Raw genomic sequence first — 19,882 nt, 5'->3', positions numbered from 1 at the left:
AATATATAATTGCTCCCATGCCACCTGCAGGGTTGAAACCAGATTCTCTCCTCTCTCATTGTTAAGTTACTGTGTAATCTAACCTGTCAGTCATCTTTTACTTCCATACTGCATGTAGTCCTTTAGTGAGGTTAGTTTTTTTCTGCTATGATTTATGCTGTTTTCCCATCACTGGCCTCTTTCTCTTGTTCTCTCTATAAGAGTTCCTCCAGATACAAATCAAGGTTCTTTGAACATGTTCCCTGACAGCTTCAATCCATAGTGATCTCTGTCACCTTCAACCAACCCAAGCAGCTGCATCTCACAGTTTAGAAGACATTATGTGCTGTGGTTTTTGCACAAGCTTAGGTCTTGATCCCCACAAGCATTGTGCCCTCATTGAGAATAGGGACTCTGATGGTCTCTGACATGGCATAAGCAATATATGCCCAGCTGGAGCTCCAGGAGCACTACTACAATAATTACATTTCAGGGTGGGTTTCTACCTGTGGGGTTACTATAACCCCACAGAAGCTCTTATTCATTTGATATGGGAGTTGACTGTTATTTCTTATTTGTGCTTAAAAAAGATTAACATGTTAAAGAAGCCTATGATAAAAGCAAAACAAGATAAGTTGACTGTGAAGTCAAAGAATAGCACTATTAAGAAACCTGTCTGTAGGCTTAAAGAGGTTTGTTGGGGATACAAGCTTGCCATTATACGAAGATAAATTAAGGAACTAACTACACTAAACAGAAACAATCTGTTAAAGCCAACATTAATCAAACCCAAATTATGTTTCTTTTGATTGAGCACCCAACTATGAAGGCATAGAGTGGAGAAAAAAAACAGTTCTTTGCCTTCAGCTGTTAATTTACAAGGGCTCAAAAAATATGGTCATTAATATATTATTGATCAGAAGCTGATCTTCGTAAACTGGAAGCAACAGTTACAATGTACTAGACTGCAATTAATCTCAGTTTTTTCTCTGAAGCTAGTTGAAAGCTTGTCACCAGTTAGGAAATAGAACAAGTTCATATAAAACTGTCTGTGGATAAAACATATAAAGAGCATTTACACATATAATAATACTATCACTCATCTTTGATATGCCATACAAAGCGAGCATGATGAATTTTATTTTGCACTAGCATTTCAGAAAGAGCAAATCTCCTGCTCTGGCAAAGAAGCCAGACCAAGTCTAAGAAACCATGAGTAAGACATAGTTAAATCTATCTAAAATGGCTAGAAAAGAGTTTTATTAACTGTTTTAGAGTCCTTTAACAATATTAGATATATATTATCTGTGCACTGTTAGTTTTAAGCTTATTTACAATAAAAGCACTTTGTACATTATATAATTAAAATTGGCTTCATATATTTCAGCAAATTACAGCTCTAACATAGGGTCATATTCTATTGCTGCACATCAATGGTTCTCCATATAGCTTCTTATAAGGTATCCAAGATCTATAAAGAACTTCTCAAACTCAACAGCCAAAAAACAAATAATCAAGTCAAAAAATGGGCAGAAGACATGAACAGACACTTCCCCAAAGAAGACATACAAGTGGCTAACACACATGAAAAAATGTTCATCATCATTAGCCATCAGGGAAATCCAAATCAAAACCACACTGAGATACCACCTCACACCAGTTAAAATGGCAAAAATTGACAAGGCAAGAAACAACAAATGTTGGAGAGGCTGTGGAGAAAGGGGAACCCTCTGACATTGTTGGTGGGAATGCAAGTTGGTACAGCCCCTTTGGAAAACAGTGTGGAGGTGCCTCAGAAAATTAAAAATAGAGCTACCCTATGACCCAGCAATTGCACTTCTGGGTATTTACCCCAAAGACACAGATGTAGTGAAAAGAAGGGCCATATGCACCCCAATGTTCATAGCAGCAAAGTCCGCAATAGCCAAAGTGTGGAAAGAGCCGAGATGCCCTTCAACAGATGAATGGATAAAGAAGATGTGGTCCACATATGCAATGGAATATTACTCAGCCATCAGAAAGGATGAATACCCAACTTTTACATCAACATGGATGGGACTGGAGGAGATTATGCTAAGTGAAATAAGTCAAGCAGAGAAAGTCAATTATCATATGGTTTCACTTATTTGTGGAACATAAGGAATAGCATGGAGGACATTCGGAGAAGGAAGGGAAAAATGAAGGGAGGGAAATGGGAGGGAGAGATGAACCATCTGAGAAACAAACTGAAGGTTTTAGAGGGGAGGCGGGTGGGGGAATGGGTTAGCCTGGTGATGGGTATTAAGGAGGGCACGTACTGCATGGAGCACTGGGTGTTATACGAAAACAATGAATCATGAACACTACATCAAAAACTAATGATGTATGGTGACTAACATAACATAACAAAATAAAATTAAAAAAAGAATAATTTGGAGAATTTGTGAAAAATAACAATGACTGTGCCTCACTCATGCCAATTAAATCAGAATCTCTGAGTGGGTGCTTCATATCCATGTTTAAAAAAAAAAAAGTTCTGGCAGTTATAATGTTCAACCAGGATTGAGAATTAGTAATGAAAGGTTACATTGAATTGAAATGATTGATACTGTTCTATTTACTTTTGTATTTTTTTCTTCAAAGAAGGAAGAAGACAGAATATGCTAAAACAAAATGAAAAGCAAATAATTAGAACTTTTTGATAATCAGAATAAATGATAAATGGGACTTAACAGTATCAATCTCTATGGCTTTGATAGCTTCTAATTCTTTTCTTTGTGGACTTTGGTATTGAAGTAGGGCCTTAGGGGCACTTTAACTCTTTTAGGGCACTGAGTGTTTATTTAATACATAATTTATACAGCTTAATCTATTTCTAGTGTCATGAAACAGTTAAAGGAGCCCTGGCAGCTTGCTACTACCAAAGAGTGACTTATAATATAGCCAATGACAAGAATAGAGATGATTGTATGACTATGGCTAGTTATATAATTTCTCATCTCATTCTGGCAAATGAGAATAATAGGGTACACTCTAAGGAATGCTAATATTTTAAAACTAATTTTACATAGAAATATAAAGGGATCGAATGTCAATTTAAAGTGAAATGAAGAGCCATAAAATTTTTAAAATTATTTATCATAGTGGATTTTCTATCAATCCTTCTACCTTAAAGGAGAAATATAAATGAAAGTATATTCTTGGAGAGACTGTAATTTATGTCTGCCAAAGCCAACATTCTCACAGAGACTCAGATTTAAATAGCAGCTTATCTGCTCAATGGGCCAAGTGAAAATCAACTTCTTTCTGGAGTTGAATTTACATTTTTAATCAAAAATGGCTATGCAGTATTTCACAATCAGAACTCTACACTTTGCATCTTTTATATGAATTGAATAGAGAAATATGACTTGATTCTTTGATTTGAATTGGGTGATCCTGTTATTCATCTCAGAAGGATTTTCATAAATATAAAATTTGCTTTCTAGAATTGCATAATTTTGTTTCAGAGAAAGCTGTAATAATATCATTTTTTGAGTCAGAAACATAAAGAAAACTTACCCAAAGCTGAATCTTTATCCTTTCAATTATTTTATTGTTGAAAAGACTACATCTTATTTTTCCTCAGTGATGATTCTAGATTGAAATTTTACATCCAAGTGTTTTAAAAAATTACTGAGAGGGTTTCAAAAACTATTATAAGTTCTTTTTTTTTTTTTTTTTAAAGATTTTATTTATTTATTTGACAGAGAGACACAGCAGGAGAGGGAACACAAGCAGGGGGAGTGGGAGAGGGAGAAGCAGGCCTCCCGCTGAGCAGGGAGCCCGATGCGGGGCTCGATCCCAGGATCCTGGGATCATGACCTGAGCTGAAAGCAGATGCCCAACGCCTGAGCCACCCAGGCGCCCCTATAAGTTCTTTATAGGTTTGGATACTAGCCCTTTATCTGATATGTCATTTGCAAATACTTCTCCATTATGTCAGTTGTCTTTTGTTTTTTTTTGACTGTTTCCTTTGCTGTGCAAAAGCTTTTTATCTTGATGAAGTCCCAATAATTCATTTTTGCCCTTGCTTCCCTTGCCTTTGGCGATGTTTCTAGCAAGAAGTTGCTGCAGCTGAGGTCGAAGAGGTTGCTGCCTGTGTTCTCCTCTAGGATTTTGATGGACTCCTGTCTCACATTTAGGTCTTTCAACCATTTGGAGTCTATTTTTGTGTGTGGTGTAAAGAAATGGTCCAGTTTAATTCTTCTGCATGTGGCTGTCCAATATTCCCAACACCATTTGTTGAAGAGACTGTCTTTTTTCCATTGGATATTCTTTCCTGCTTTGACAAAGATTAGTTGACCATAGAGTTGAGGGTCCATTTCTGGGCTCTCTATTCTGTTCCATTGATTTATGCATCTGTTTTTGTGCCAGTACCATACTGCCTTGATGATGACGGCTTTGTAATAGAGCTTGAAGTCTGGAATTGTGGTTCCACCAGCTTTGCTTTTCTTTTTCAACAGTCCTCTGGCTATTCAGGGTCTTTTCTGGTTCCATACAAATTTTAGGATTATTTGTTCCATTTCTTTGAAAAAAGTTGATGGTATTTTGATAGGGATTGCATTAAATGTGTAGATTGCTCTAGGTAGCATTGACATCTTCACAATTTGTTCTTCCAATCCATGAGCATGGAACGTTTTTCCCTTTCTTTGTGTCTTCCTCAATTTCTTTCATGAGTATTTTATAGTTTTCTGAGTGTTATACCCAAACAATGAATCATGGAACATTACATCAAAAACTAATTATGTAATGTATTGTGATTAACATAACATAATAAAATAAAATTAAAAAAAAAACCCCAAAACTATTATATATCTTTATTACTGTAAAAACTTGAACCAGGTGAGCACTTTAAAATTTCATAAAATTTGAAGTAAGGAAAGAAGGAGGAACTAATAGAAATATGATATTGAGATAGTCACAATTGTTCAGTGTCAGTGTGTACTATGTGTTTATATGTCTCTCTATATATTACTAATGTTTTATTCACCCTCATCAAACCTCCAAAATATTGTTATTTTCACTTGTGACAAATAATGACATTAGATCTCAGGGAGTTTAGGTTATGTGCCAGAAATCACAAATTATACCCAAAGCATACTTTTTTCCCCTGTGGGAAGAGGGATGTACTATATCTAAACCCTGTGCTAAAGAGGAACAAAATAAAGGTAAAGATTGACATTTTCCTCATGACTCTCAAGGATTTTAGCCATGGACATGGAAGATAAAAATCTAATGAAACATCTATAATGCAATTGGATAAATGTTTAATGAATGTGTCATGAGAACATTGTTGCTGGGCATTTAATTTCTGAGTCAGCTTTCAAGAATCACTGGTATGTGTGCCGAACATTGTTTACCTCACCCTCTTTTCCTCCATGCTCTGGCTTTACCTGCAGCCTGAAATTCCTTGAATGCAGTCTGAATTGATGGACAGGTGTCCCCTACCTGTAATGGCCTTTCCCCATGTCTATCTATTTACCTAGATGCAAATTCCTACTGCCTGCCAAAATACTAATCAAACATTTTAGACTCTGCTTCTCTACTGCTCATCAGTTGTTCCGTAATCCCACATCTCTAGTGATATTCCCCTCACTAAGTTTTAAATTTCACATAAATTTTTCAGTACCAGATCATAATCCCCTAAAGGTTGGAGGCATAGCTCCTTTATTTGTGAATTACCACCTTCCAGCTTCATATCAGGCATTCAGCTAATGCCCAATAAATGTGTTTTGAATATATAGCAATGATTGAATAAAAGCACAAATTATGCCTGGGATAGTGAGGAAAGACTACAGAAATCATAATCATGAAATTTTAACTGGGTCTCCCAGGTAGAAAAGTAGCAAGACACCTCACATGAGGTGGTAACATGAGGAAAATCGTGGGAGAGATTAGTCTGGTAGGTAAGTCCAGTAAACAGGAATGAGGGAATGGGACAGTGGCTGAGGCCATTCTGAAAATGTAGCTAAGAGTTGTGTTATCAAGCTCATCATAGTGCAGAGCCTCAAGAATTTGTCTGCAGACTGAGCTTAAGAAACTCTGGGCACATGTTGTGATGAGCACTGGGTGTTATATGTAACTAATGAATCATCAAACACTACATCAAAAACTAATGATGTACTATACAGTAGTTAACTGACCATAAAATAAATAAATAAATAAATAAATAAATAAATAAATAAAAAGAAACTCTGGGCTAGCACCATGCTGTGAAGAATATTGTAAGTGAATTTTATCTTAGGTGTGTGGAGGAATAATTGGAGCAAGGAAGACTGAAGACTGGGAGCCCAGACGGGAGGCTATGTAGGGGGGTCTCCTGAGGCAAGATGGAAGCCTGGAGACAAACAAGGTAGTGGGGCTGAGGTACAGGTGGTTTCCAGAAGTGATTTCACCATCAGAACCCAACAAATCAGCTACATCCAATTTCGGTCTAGTCCTGTGAAGATTTGCCAAGAAACTGAAAGAACATTCAGTCATTCAACCAATACAGTACTCAACATATGCCAAACACTGGTCTGAGATCTACAATACTGGGTTTCTCTGGGGAATACAGTAATGAGCAAAACAAAGTCCTGGTCTCATGCTACCAATATATGACTGGAGAAACAGACGAAAGCAAACACATAGGTAAAGGATTTTAAAATGGAAACTACAGTTGAGGAATACTCTTGAGTGAGGTGCCAGCCCAAATGCAAACATTTCAAAGGCAATAAGGAACATTTTCCACATTAGGAATAAAAGATTTCAGTGTGGGTATATAATTTTTCTCCATTTTCCCAGGACAATACTTGTTGTATCTTCAGGTTCTCCACAGAGACATGGAAGGTCTTATCCAGTTGCCTGGGCTCAAATTGGGGTGACACAATGTATGTGGGCGATGGACATATTTAAGATGATGTCATTTGTTTGAATTATTGCATCTTTGGAGGTTTAGCAACCCAAATTGATTTGTGTTATCTTCCTTTATCAATCCTATGTATGAGAAAGAATTTAGAATGTACTATTGGAAGGTACAACCTAGAAGATTGGTGTATCACAAATAATTATGTTATAAATGTTTCAATGGCCAAGTCATGTGAATTTTCATAATATAGTATTAAATCTACCTGATACGGTCTCAATTTTTGCATTTGTAAAGCTTTATCCAGTGATGTTCCTTACATATGTAGAAATCTGACACTTTGTACTAGATATGAAATTAATGGCTTAAAAAGAAAGGAACAAGGTTATAATTTGGAAATATGTCACATTTGCTGACTGAACAATTGAGTCTTCTTTGCAATTTTATTCATTAACTATTTCATACAACTATCATGGCTTTTTCTTCATAACGTTTCCTATCCTATTATCTTCTATATGTTAAAAGCTTATTTACTATTCATTTGTTTCTTATGCTTCCAACTAAGATAGAAACAATGTATTCTCAATGCAATGCTAACATACCCAAGATTTCACAGCAACAAACTTCCTCAGTGAGAAAAATAGCTCTGTGTTCTTCAATTATTGTAAACTGGTCTATTCATGGTTGACAAAACTTCTGTAATCTGTATATGGCTTAAATCCAGAAATAAAGAAATAGAATAAAACCATAGCTATGGGCATAGAAAAAACAATATTCATTTATGGGAAGCTTTGGTCAATGACATTTCTAGTTCTCTCTGAGGTGTAAATCCCCAGGTGGCAATCAACCATGTCTGGAAACTGGATTTATGGGTCCAAGTGTGTGTTCCAGTCCAAAACATTTAGAGAATTATGGAATTTTAGAGTTGACAAGAATCTTGTGGAGCAAACTTAAGTCTAACTTTTACAATGTACACATTTAAAAACTGAATTTGAGCTTCTGAAGCCAATCTAAAATAAAAGGAAGCAGGCATATATGCATACAAGTAAAAATGTTGTTCTCCTAAATGTTTGTGAACAAATACATCTATAGTAAATTTTTAAGTGTACTTCATCTAAAGACTTCTATTGGCTTTTGAGTAACATTTATTATAGTTTCATTTGGTTTCTTTTAGAAAAGTTTTGTTAAAGATATAGTAGTCAAATGCCATGCTTGTCTCTAGTGATAAAAAGAAATCAGTGAGGTCATATTGTTGTGTGAAGTGTAAGGACCAAGGGCAGGCCGCCCCAAGATGGGTCACTTTGGCATGAACATTATTTTGAGTTAAAAGCATTCCAAACCCAGCAGATTCAGAAAAAGCTCTTTACCTACCCCTCAATTGCCTACTTGTACCAGGAAGAGAGCTATTGATAGAGATTCCTCTTTACCTAAGAAATGTCAACATAATAGAACAACTTTTATTTTTCAAATGCCTTCTTTTACATTCTTGCTAATGGTCTTTCTCCCCTTTGTAGCCTCAGACCCCTACCATATAACCATCATGTTGCCTGACTGTCTTTGGAATTTCCATGTCTGTGTGGATTCCCTGTACATACACTATTAAATTTGATTTTCTCCTTTAATCTGTCTCATGTCAATTTGATTCTTAGTCCAGCTGGAAGGATCTTGAAGAGTAGAGTAAATTCTTTCTCCCCAACAGAACTAAGAATTATTTTCTGGTTCTTTGTCTAGCTACTCAGATGTGCACCCTCCGTCTTTGCCCTCAGGTTCATCCCAGCCCAGCTTCTGAAGTGACTTCCACTGAGTAAGAAAGCATAAGGCTCAGGCTTAAGCACATCAAAGGCTGGCCTCTTGTGCTTTCCTCACTGTTTCCCATCTTCAGTCTTTTTCTTTTTTTTTTTTTTTTAAAGATTTTATTTATTCATTTGAGACACAGAGATACGGAGAGAGAGAGAGCATGAGCAGGGGGGAGACAGAGGGAGAGGGAGAAGCAGACTCCCTGCTGAGCAGAAAGCCCGATGCGGGGCTCGATCCCAGGACCCTGGAATCACGACCTGAGCTGAAGGCAGACACCTAACCATCTGAGCCACCCAGGCGCCCCTTCAGTCTTTTTCAACTAACCTGACACTTTATGCCAAGGACTAGCTTGGAAGAACATAGCCTAACTTGGCTGAGAGCCCACTTCAGACTTTAGCCTGTATTAATCTCTCTTTTATCTCAATTTTCACCTGTTAATCTCCTTCTTGGATCCAGGTCCTTAGCATCCTGCTAGCTACAGTCCACTCTGAACAAGCCCCAGATTCCTAATGTGTCTATGAAATTGATTTCATTTGAGTGAAAACTCTGGAAGCTGAGGGAAAGGTGGGTCTTGTGTGAGGTCATGTAGGCATGCATCCTCCCAAGATTACTTTTATCTCCTCAGAATCTATCTCACATGTCTCCCTCTTTACATACTACTCTCACAAACAAATCTACACTTTATGGCCAAGATAGGCACATATTGGAATTTTTCATCCTTTTTGATTTTGATCTTTCCAGTGATTTCTGTCTTCAGCGATTTCTGCCATCTTACTTAGAAATCCCATGGTACACATTATATCAAGTTTATTCCTTACTTTTGTCTTCACAGTCAGGTGGTTTAGTTTTTGCTCTTCTCTTCAGCATATTTCTTCCCTCTACTGGGTCTAAATTTGTTGCTTTCTTTCCTTCACAGCATGAGCTCTGAATTTCTACATTATGCTGCTTTTATCTGAAATACTCTATACTTTTTCCACTTTAAAAGTTTTAGTAGATGTATAAATTGTGCATAATACCCCATTTAGGAGATTTTATGGAAGTGATCTCAGAAGGAGCCATCTGACCCAATGAATATTGTCCACTGTGACAATGTCGTAAAATTATGGTGCATGAAGGAAATGTGAGATCATGTCATTATTAGCTTGGGTTTAAATTCGACTAAAGTATTTTAGCAGGTAACTTGGGTAGGTGACGGAGCATTTAGAACTTGGAAGAAATATAATAAATGCAGTATGCTGGGGAAGAGGACATCTACTTTTTCCCCTTCTCGTGTTTCTCAAACATTTCTTCTCAAGCTTACTGTATCCTTAACAAGGGGGTGTTGCATCTCCATTATAGGCATTTCTCCCCTTTCCTTTGTGCCTTCCCACAGAAAAGGGAGGAGCAAATTTAGTGGGTTGGTGATTGATATTCCTGAACCAGAGTCACTCTGTGGTGACCCACAGTGATGGCTGGGCCAGCCATGCTCTTTCTGTCCTGTGTGCAGCTGGCCAGCAATCTGGTTGCTAAGTGGCTTTGGCATGGTCTCCAGTCCTGGGGATATCTGAAAATAAGCTTGAGAAGGAGGACCCTATGATTTAGATTTGGAAGCAGGCAGTAAAAGGCTCTGCTTTGGCCTCAGGACTAAACCAAGTTGTCCATTCCAGTTTTTCGAAAAAACTCTGTATTGGGAGTCACAGAACGCTGGTACACACTAATAACAGCTTCTCAATTGGCTCTTGACCCTCATCTATGTTGTATGAGGGATAGCGGTATGGGTGTAAGCCTTGGCCAAAAAGTCCCTATGCCAAGCCCTTGTCTAAAGTTCTAAATCTTATGGATTTTCTCTGCCTCCTGTGCCTTCTACTTCTAATCAGATGCCATGGACATCTGCCACCTGCCAGGAAAGTGCTGGGTATTTTTGTATGATCTGCAGTCTTCAGCCACCTTCAAATGAGGCATCATTAGCTCCATCTTGCAGAGAAGCGAGTGCTTTTTCCCAATGGCAAAGAGTAAGGGGGCAAATAAGGAGGTGAGTACAGGCTCCCATGTCCAAAGCTTGCCGTCTTCCATTGAACCACCCTGTCCCTGTATAAGGCCTATGGTGACTGGTGGGTTTTCTCTTGGGTTGTCCCCTGCATCACATTATACTTGCTGCCAGTTCATCCCAGGCCCCTCATTTCTTCATTTCTACACCACTATGAAAGCCTCAAGTTTCATCCCTTGTTCTGTTCCATTGTAATACCTTTGGCCAGATTGTGCCACTAAATTGCAACACTGATATCAATTCCCTACCATTGAACGTTTTAATTACTACCTAAAATAAGTACAAATCTATCAGGGAAGACAACCTATCAGGAGAGACAAACCATAAAAATAATAAATAATATATTGTATAGAATTATGTAGGTCTATGGCAAATATTTAAAAATATATTTATGTATATGAGCAAAAACAGGGAAGGGAGGGGGCTTAGCAGTGCCAAATTACAGCAGTGGCTGTAATTTGAAACAGGAGGCCTCATTGAGGAGGTGCATTTGAGTCAAGACTTGAACTCAGGAAGGAAATAGGCTTGTGTATGCCTGAGGGAGGCACAGAGCAGGCAAAGGGACAGCCCTTACAAACACCATAAGCTAGGAGTGTGCCTGGAATGTCAGAGGGTTAGCTTGGATGCTGATGTGGCCAGAGCAAAGAGACAGGCTCAGTTAGCGCAGGATATTGCAGATCAAAAGAGTGGATTTGCTTTGTATTGTGAGTGATTTGCTTTTTGTTCTGAGTGAACACTGCAGGGGTTTGAAGAAAGAGGTGGCAGGATTGATCTGACAGGTTTTAAAATGATTACTGTGACTTCTGCATTTTCTGTCTTCTTTTGACTTCCCTGTTGACAACAGACTTAGGCCAGGAAGGGATAAGCAGGGAGTAGTCAGGAAGCCCTTGGTATAAACCAGGCCAGAGACAGTGATGCCTCTGTTATACTTTGTAGTAGTATAGGTTTTACCTGGGTGCACTTCCTATTGAAAATCACCACTTGGATGCAGGATTTAGAGAAAGGAAGAAGTCAATGATGTTCTCAAGATTTTTGGCCTAAGCAACTAGAAGAAAGGGCCATCAGCTGAGATGGAGGAGGCTGCGGGTGGAATGGGTTATGGAGGGATAATCAGGATGGCAGATTTGCACATAAGTTCTAGAAGTCTACTGGACAGCCAAGGTAGCATATGAGGTAGGTAGCGGGCTTGGAGGCAGGAGTGTGAGAGAGTAGTCTGGCCTGGTTGTGCAGCTCGGCTGTCACTGGCCTACAGAAAGTATTCACAGTCACAAGACTGGAAACAGCAAAGGGATTGAGAAGGAGCAGCCCTTTAGCAGAAGAGAAACCAGTGTGGAAAGTATATTGAGGAGGAGGGAGTCACCAAGAGGCTCAAATGTTGAAAAGTCAAATTTCAACACCAGCTCTAGCAGTGACAATACCAATGTACTGAACTTATCTTGCTTGCTGTAGCGACAGTTCAAAATGTGCTCCTCTGTCTTTATTTCATACATTTCTCTGGCATTTCAGAGTTACCTTTGCCTTTTACCTTAAGGAGGAAAATTGAGGGCAAAGAGTCATCTCACTCGCTTTCCTGGCTACCAAGAGACTGTCATAAATTGTTCCCAGCCTGTTTCACTGGGTCACTTTCTCACCTCCTGCTTAAAGTGACACCTTTCAATTATGCACTGGTACCATTCAATCCCTTCCCTCCTCTGTAGGGTCTTCCTTAACTTACTTTAGTTCTCTCCTCTTCTCTGGCACCCTTTTAATTGCTTCTTACCATTTTGTTTTTCCTGGGCTCTGGAGTATCTCTTCTACTCTTCAGTCTTTCAGTCTGTACTCCATACAGCATCCAAAGTCACCACCACTCTTCTCTGCTTAAAAATCAAGCCAGGCTTTTATCACTATATTATACACCTGAAACTAATATAACAGTGTAAAAAAAATTTATGTATATGTATAAGTATATGTATAAGTACATTATAAGTATATGTATATGTATTTCCCTATCTCTGAATCTCTAGCTCAGCATTTATTGACAGGAAGGGCCAGGTCCTGTTGTGGGGGCTATCCTGTGTTGTAGGATGTGGAGCAACAGTCCTGGCCTCTTCCCGTTGGGTGCCTATAGCAGCCCTACCCCCAGTTGTGACAAACAAAAATATGTTCACAGATTGCCAAATATCCCCCAGCGTGGGCAAAAGCACCCTAAGCTGGAAAACACTGATCTAGCTCGTATCTCTCTCTAGCTAACTTCCAATCTTTTGTTCAGATTGTTACCAGAATAATGTTTCTAAAATAAAAAAAATTTCATTAAGGAATTCCATTTCTTTAAATCTTGTAACGTATCCTGATCACTTTTAGGATCAAGTTCAAACTTCCTTGCTGAGCTTCTTGACTTCTGCAGGCACGGATGCCTCTGTCCAACTACTTCCATTCTGTAAAAGAGCCATGTGCTTTTATGCCTCTGTGCTTCACATATACTTGTCTTTCCACTTCCTAAACTGCCTTTCTTCTTTTATATCTAGGTAAGTACAGCTTGTCCGTAAAAATTAGTTAACGAATCCTATTTTCTGCACAACTTTTCTTTACCTTTAAATCTGGTTTAGATCCTTCATACTCTCATGGCTTTCCTTGCATACATTATCATAATACACAGCCTATTAGACTGTGGTCATTGATTTCTTATCTTTTACCTCTAACCAGACTCAAATCTCTGAGAAGGTCAAGGATCTTGTCTTACACTACAAAGGAACTCAATAGAGCCTATTAATGTTTTAATATGCTAAAGGATCACAGAGGAGTAAAGTTACTTTTGACATGAAGTCCTTATTGGAGAAAATACTATTTGAATTGCATCTAAATGGATGAGAAAACATTTTAAACACAGACACTAGTTTTAAAAAAGGGGGATTCAGAGATAGGGAAATAAAAATTTGGTTAGAGGGTGGTTAGACTCATGTGAGAGATGAGGGAAGTCACAAGTTGGCACTAGATCTTGGGAAACCTTGAATTCTAGCAGAAGACAATGGGGGAGATATTAAGGATCCTAATAAGGGACCAGTTTAGTCAACACTTTTTTCTGAAATAGCTATCAGATAATTCAATATGGCAGATTGAAAAGAAAAGGCTTGGTTTGGAAGGTCCATTTATCTATAGCTATTAGTTCAGGTGAAAAGAAATAAAGACTGGAATTGTATTATACCTAAACTATTTTAGAAACACGACTTTTTCCATAAGTATTCTAATTTATGATTGAAAAACTTTTTGAGGAGTCAAGCTTGTACAATATAAATTTTAGCTGGTTTTAACTGTTTAAGAATAAATATAATCCTTTGTATAATAGATTTTGGTAGAATACACTATTGACTTCAGCACAGCATCCACATAAGATACTAGAAAGCTTTTCTCTTGAACCTAATGGATTATGGTAATTCAGTCATTTTTTCCTTTAAAATTAGTTAAAATAATTTACTGTGCTCTGAAATGAAGATCTCTATTCAAATGCTTAATTAACTCCTAAACTGTATGAATAATTTATTGTTCTAAAAGATCATTCCTACTTGCTATTGTGCAATGAAGCTAGAAAATGCATATTTTAATCTCATCAGATTTGTATGGATAGTTGGAGTCACAATGGTGCATCCAGCATGCAAAAATTCTTTGGTGAATATGGAGGCAGGGCACAGTAGATCTCCAAGTCAGCTGTCACCTCAGTGTTGCCTTCTCTGAGGTCTGTTTTATGTGCAGGATTGTTGAGAACTTATTTTAAACATCTCCTCAGTCATCCCAATTCATATTTCCTTAGCTTATGTTTTACATGGACACATGCAAAGGGTTCGGTGCATTGAACTTATATTCTTTTTTGATTGTGCAGTTAGGTACAGATAAATATAGTGTTCTTCTTCCCATCTCTGCTCTTACATTAGAGTGGGGTTGCCAAGGTGATGGTACAGCACAATGGATTTGTTTTTATGTGGCTCAGTGAGTTCACACTAAAAGCTAAATCAATACCAGCAACTTCTCTCCCTGAGAACCATTCTTTCTCTATTATTTTTGTTGTCATTCTCTGGCCACATGTTCTTGTTCTGCATGTTTTATAAAACTTGGGAAGATTTTTGTCCTCATTTGGGTGGGCTAATTACCTGGGGCTGGCTGTGTAAGTCAATATTTACTCAGGTAAGAGCTGTCAAATATGTTGTCCATGCTCACACAAAAAACCTGTGATTGTAAAAACATCTCTTTGGAATGAGATTGATTCCGAAAGCCCCAGGAATTTGCTAGATGTCCTTCAGGTTTGTTGCGCCTAATAAGGTTTTAGGAAATGCAATTAAACATACATTATTACAGATCTCACAAAAGTCAGGGTTAATGTCAAAATTTGTTGTGATTCTTCCCCAAGAAAATGCTGTGCCTTTAGGATGCTGAGCCAATATTAATACAGAAAGTTTTCATTAAGATTCATAAGCCCATCTTTTGTTTCATATACCATAGAATGTGCTAAGAGTACAATGTTTTAGCTTTTTCTTCGCAAAGGCAATGACTGTGTAAAGATACTGGCTGGTCATTTGTTCTTTCAGTGATCAACTATATATTGAGTATCTATCTATCCATTAAGCCTGTGCTAGGAAACTGGGATTTTTGGAAATGAACTTAAACCCCGTATGGTCTCTGTCTTCATGGAACTTAAGAGTCTAGTTAGGGAAGATAGACATGGTTCGAACAACCACTCAAACTAGTATAAAATTGCAACTATGCAGTGCAATGAAAGGCTTAATAGGGGATTTGACAAGGAGCTCAGGAAAGGCTTCCTGAAGGAAATAACACAGTTGAGATCTAAACACCAAGTAGGAATTCAAGCAAAATGAGGAGGGGAAGGTTATCAGGCTGAGAAGACAACTGCATGAAGACCCCTGTGGGCAAGAGTATGGCAAATATAAGAGCCTGGGAGAAGGCAAGAGTGCTGGGATTGAGGTGGTGAAGGAGAACAAGATAAAAGGGGAGGCTGGAAAAACATTTTCAGGTAAGATCATGAAGGGACTTGGCTTTGTAGAGAACTTTATCTTTGTTCTTATACAAATTGAAAACATTTAAGGGTTTTAATACTTCCTATATTGCAGTACCTAAGGGCATGCCTTGGTCCAGTGCAGAGGTAGTGGAAAAAGGAGGATGGAATAAATTCGAGATATTTAGAAGGTAAAGTCAAAAGAATTTGGAGTTGGATAGGATATAGGGAGTGAGGGAGGAAGACTCATTGCTAGTTTTCTGACTTCACACATTGGTATGTAATGGTTCCATTGAGACAGGCAACAGCACAGGAGAGCAGGTATGGTGGAGGGAAATTATGAGCTGGGCCTCAGGCATACTGGGTTTGAGATACCTTTGTGACATCCAGAGGATATGTAAGAAGCTAGATGTATGAATCTAGGTCTTAGAGGTACATCTGAAGATGTAATTTGTAAGCCTTCTAGGTAGAGATGATTGGAGTCATCGGTGTAGATGAAATCATCTAGGGAGGCTGTGTTTGACTAAATATGAAATGACAGTGGGATAATTTTCTTCCTTCAACATATGAAGAGATAGCTACTGATTTATTTGTGTCTAAATGTCTTGAAATGATTCAAAACAGAATTCCAATCTTTTCAAGTGATCATTCACATTTATCTACCTAGCAATAGGTACCTGAAAATGTCAGAAATTTCAAGAGCCCAGTAAAAGTAAGGTTACAGGAGAGGATAGGCTTGCTATGTTACGAAGTTGAGAAGAGAGTAAAAAAATCAAACCTAAATCCCTCTTTATTTGACTGGGCTAAAGCCACGGCATGAATCAAATCAGCCCAACAACACATTATACTGCTTTGAATTGGGTTAAAGTAAAAAAAAAAAATTTTCATTTTGTTAGGAAATTTGTCAAATCATATAGACAAAAAGCTACAATCAAACAGAACTCTCTGGGTTGTCTTATTTCCCTGCTAGGAACAAAATCTACTTTTGTGCATTGTTCACATTTATTAGTAGTGAATTCAAATACTAGTTGCTTATCCTACCATGTAGTATATTAGATTAAAGTTCAGTAGAAAGTATTTGACCTGGAAGTTTCACCCTGGATGAGTTTAGAATTTGGGAGATTTGTTCTTGGGAAGCATTCCTCGAATGCAGAATAAACAGGGCTGTGATTAGTAGGTTCTCAGTATGTGCGTGTTGGAAAAGATTATGCATTTCTTATGAATTACTAAGCATCAACTGCAAAGTACAGAATATTTAAATGTAAAAATCAATATTTTAAAAATTCTTTAGTTATTGTGCAGTACAAATCACAAAATTTATTGACAAAAAATATAATTGTAGATTAGTCCTTAACATCACAGTAGCTATGATATTGAACAAAATATTGTATGCTATTGTAACCCTTAGATTGTCTTCTGGCCCTAATTTTAGTTGACTCAGTGATTTAGTTGACTCTCAACAGAAAGCTCTGCTCATACCTGGATACCGGCGCAAGCTCTTCAGAATGCCAATGGGAAGTGTTTCTGCTAAACTCCAGGTTTTATGCGGCAAAAATTCTAATAAAGAAATTGTTCACAAGAAGTTTAAAAGATAGGAAGGAGGGAAAACAAGGGCTTAGCTCATTCATAAACTAGAGTACTCATTTCTAAAATCTGAAATTTGGCATTCAAGTGGCTAAATGACAGACCTTGGCTTGTGACCTTTTTTCCTGTGGCTTGTTAGGTTGTTCCAGGAATCGGAATATGATACTTTCCCTCAGTTAAGGACGCTACACCTTCCAGGAGAGGAAGGCACTAATGTAGTGGGATTGGCTGCCATGCATGCTGAGAAGTAGCCTCCAGTGGTGTCTGTAAGCATGGGTTTTGCTCGATGCGTAGCTTGGATTTATTACTGATCAGCTCTTGAGTTCTCCACGTGGAGCAGACATTTCCCTACCTGAGAAAGGCTTTGCTCCTGACATTGTTGGATCAGGTCTCACTAGATCATCTGTGTGTGCTCTGCCTGTCTGCTGATCTGTGTGCAGCCACTCACTTTGCCACCAGACAGACTGTGGACTCAGGTGATAAGAAAAAACAAACATCTGCATAAACTGAATCTTGATCCCGGCAATTCGAAGCTGCACAAAATTGAGCAAGTACCTTAACCTCTTTATAACACATTTTTCCCACTTAAATAATAGGGGTATTTATAGAACTCATCTCACAGCATAGTTGTGAGGATTAAAAATGACTAAATGCATGTAAAGTACACAGAACAATAGTGTTTGGTGTTGTTGCTGTTATTATTATTTAGTTCATGCTAAATTTGGAGCCCTAATCAGCATTTATTCATAGTCATCATGAAGTGTCTTTTTGCACTCTACGTTAGTAAGCATGGAATTCCAACGATGCAATGCATTTCACTTGGAAAGAAAAATCCTGTAATTGGCCTCTTTCCAAATCTTTCTTCAGTGTAATCACTGAAGCTCCTCTCTCTTCCTTCCTTCCTCCCACACTTGGTCTTACCCTGAATATCCCATTCCCGTCCCTTCTGTCTTGAACTCTTCCACGCTCTACCTCCTCCACTGTGTGCTAGACCAATTACAGAAGTAATGATTTTTAGAGGGCAGTGTGTGGTATGTGTGAGTGTGTATGTGTAATATAAAGAACAAAGTTGTTTTATGCAAACATTAAGGCAATTATATCTTACACAGTGTCATTGTTGTAGCTTTTATAATTAGTGGAACCCTTGGAAGGAATGTTGTGACCATCAGCCAGGATACCAAATTTCAGAGAGTGGGAAGGTGCAGTACTGCCTCCAGGATCCAACTTAACACAGTCTGAAATTATCATTCCTTTCCAACTACATCCTTTTTATCGTAATTATTATGCTTTTGCACTGATGTCTGAAGTGCTCATCCTGTAATAATGATTTTATAAGAAAGGAGCCTATGAAAGAGAGGTGTTTCTTTTCCTTAAAATGTTTTTATTTTTTCTTTCAAAAGTAGTTCTAATTGTGGGTAAATAAATATATTTAATGTAAACATATAAAAAATAAAGCTTCTCTTCTTGTGTCCTCACTTTAAGTCAAATAACTTTCTGTTGACTAAGTCAAGTGCAATTATTGTGTTCTTCTGTTTGGACATAATTCAATGTGAAACTTGGTCTGTTCTTTCTCATGGTGAATTTTATGTTTGAGGTGCTTTCTGCAGACAGTTCACTATAGACTGCTGGATGTGACTGTTGGTTTCATTTCAGTGATTTTGACAAAACTGTGTTTAGAAGTCAGGTGCAAGGTGGATATTTAAATTTTTGTAGAGAAGTATGTAGCCTTAGCAGTGGATCTAAGATTTGCTCTGCTCAGCCCTGTGCTTTGAAGCCATGTTTCTCCATTTCATCACAGAATTTCTGAGAGAAAGGGAAATCTTTCTGTCTTCAGTTGTGCTGCTTGTTACTTCAAGAGAAGCCTTTCTGAAATGGCAGCTTTGGAAGTATCCCCTGGATTGATTGCATAGGGGGTTGCCAAGGACTGAAAAGGTCTAGTTCTAAATGGATTAAAACAAGAAACATTACTTTGTATATACCCTCAGGCATAATTAATTCACTTCAAATATTCATCACATTATATAAAATATGTCATTTTTTTCTCTTCTCTAGACAGGAACATTCCCTCTATCTTAAAATGTAATAAGCATGTGGTCACTTGTAATGTGTCTTATTATGATTCCAGTCTTATTATTCTAGCTTCATTTTAAAAAATGTTAATAAGTAGGGGTGTCTGGATGGCTCAGTTGGTTAAGTGTCTGCCTTAAGCTCAGGTCATGATCTCAGGGTCCTGGGATCGAGCCCCGAGTTGGGCTCCCTGCTCAGTGGGGAGTCTGCTTCTCCCTCTTCCCTTCCCCCTGCTTGTGCTCTCTCTCTCTCTCTTTCTCTCTCTCTCACATGCTCTCTCTTAAATAAATAAATAAATAAATAAATAAATAAATAAATAAAATCTTCAAAAAAATTTTAATGAGTTGAAGAGTAACTTCACCAACCATGTAGTATCTTTCTACTCAAGAGCACTACCTAAGAGAAGAGGTGATATTGAGTTACTGCTTCTGGATGTGCTTCATGTTGGTTCCCTGTTGGAACATCAGGTTTTAGACCCAGGACTATAAAGAACAGAGGGAACTTGAAATACTTCAGAGCTGAATTTCAGCTGAAGCTATTGTTAATTCCTCAAACGTTTTATTTTACTCACCAGCACAAGAAA

At 37.9% G+C, this 19,882-nt stretch overlaps 1 protein-coding gene across 1 annotated transcript in view; it reads left to right on the top strand.

Annotated features, from left to right (window-relative positions):
* The window catches only part of PXDNL (peroxidasin like), a 453,123-nt gene that overhangs the window by 263,722 nt on the left and 169,519 nt on the right, over positions 1-19,882 (top strand). The window lies entirely within an intron of this gene.

Source organism: Phoca vitulina, unplaced genomic scaffold (genome assembly GCF_004348235.1).
Source record: "Phoca vitulina isolate PV1807 unplaced genomic scaffold, GSC_HSeal_1.0 scaffold25, whole genome shotgun sequence".
NCBI lineage: Eukaryota > Metazoa > Chordata > Mammalia > Carnivora > Phocidae > Phoca > Phoca vitulina.
The sequence above is the reverse complement of the archived record's forward strand: the minus strand, read 5'-3'. Positions and strand labels throughout refer to the sequence as shown.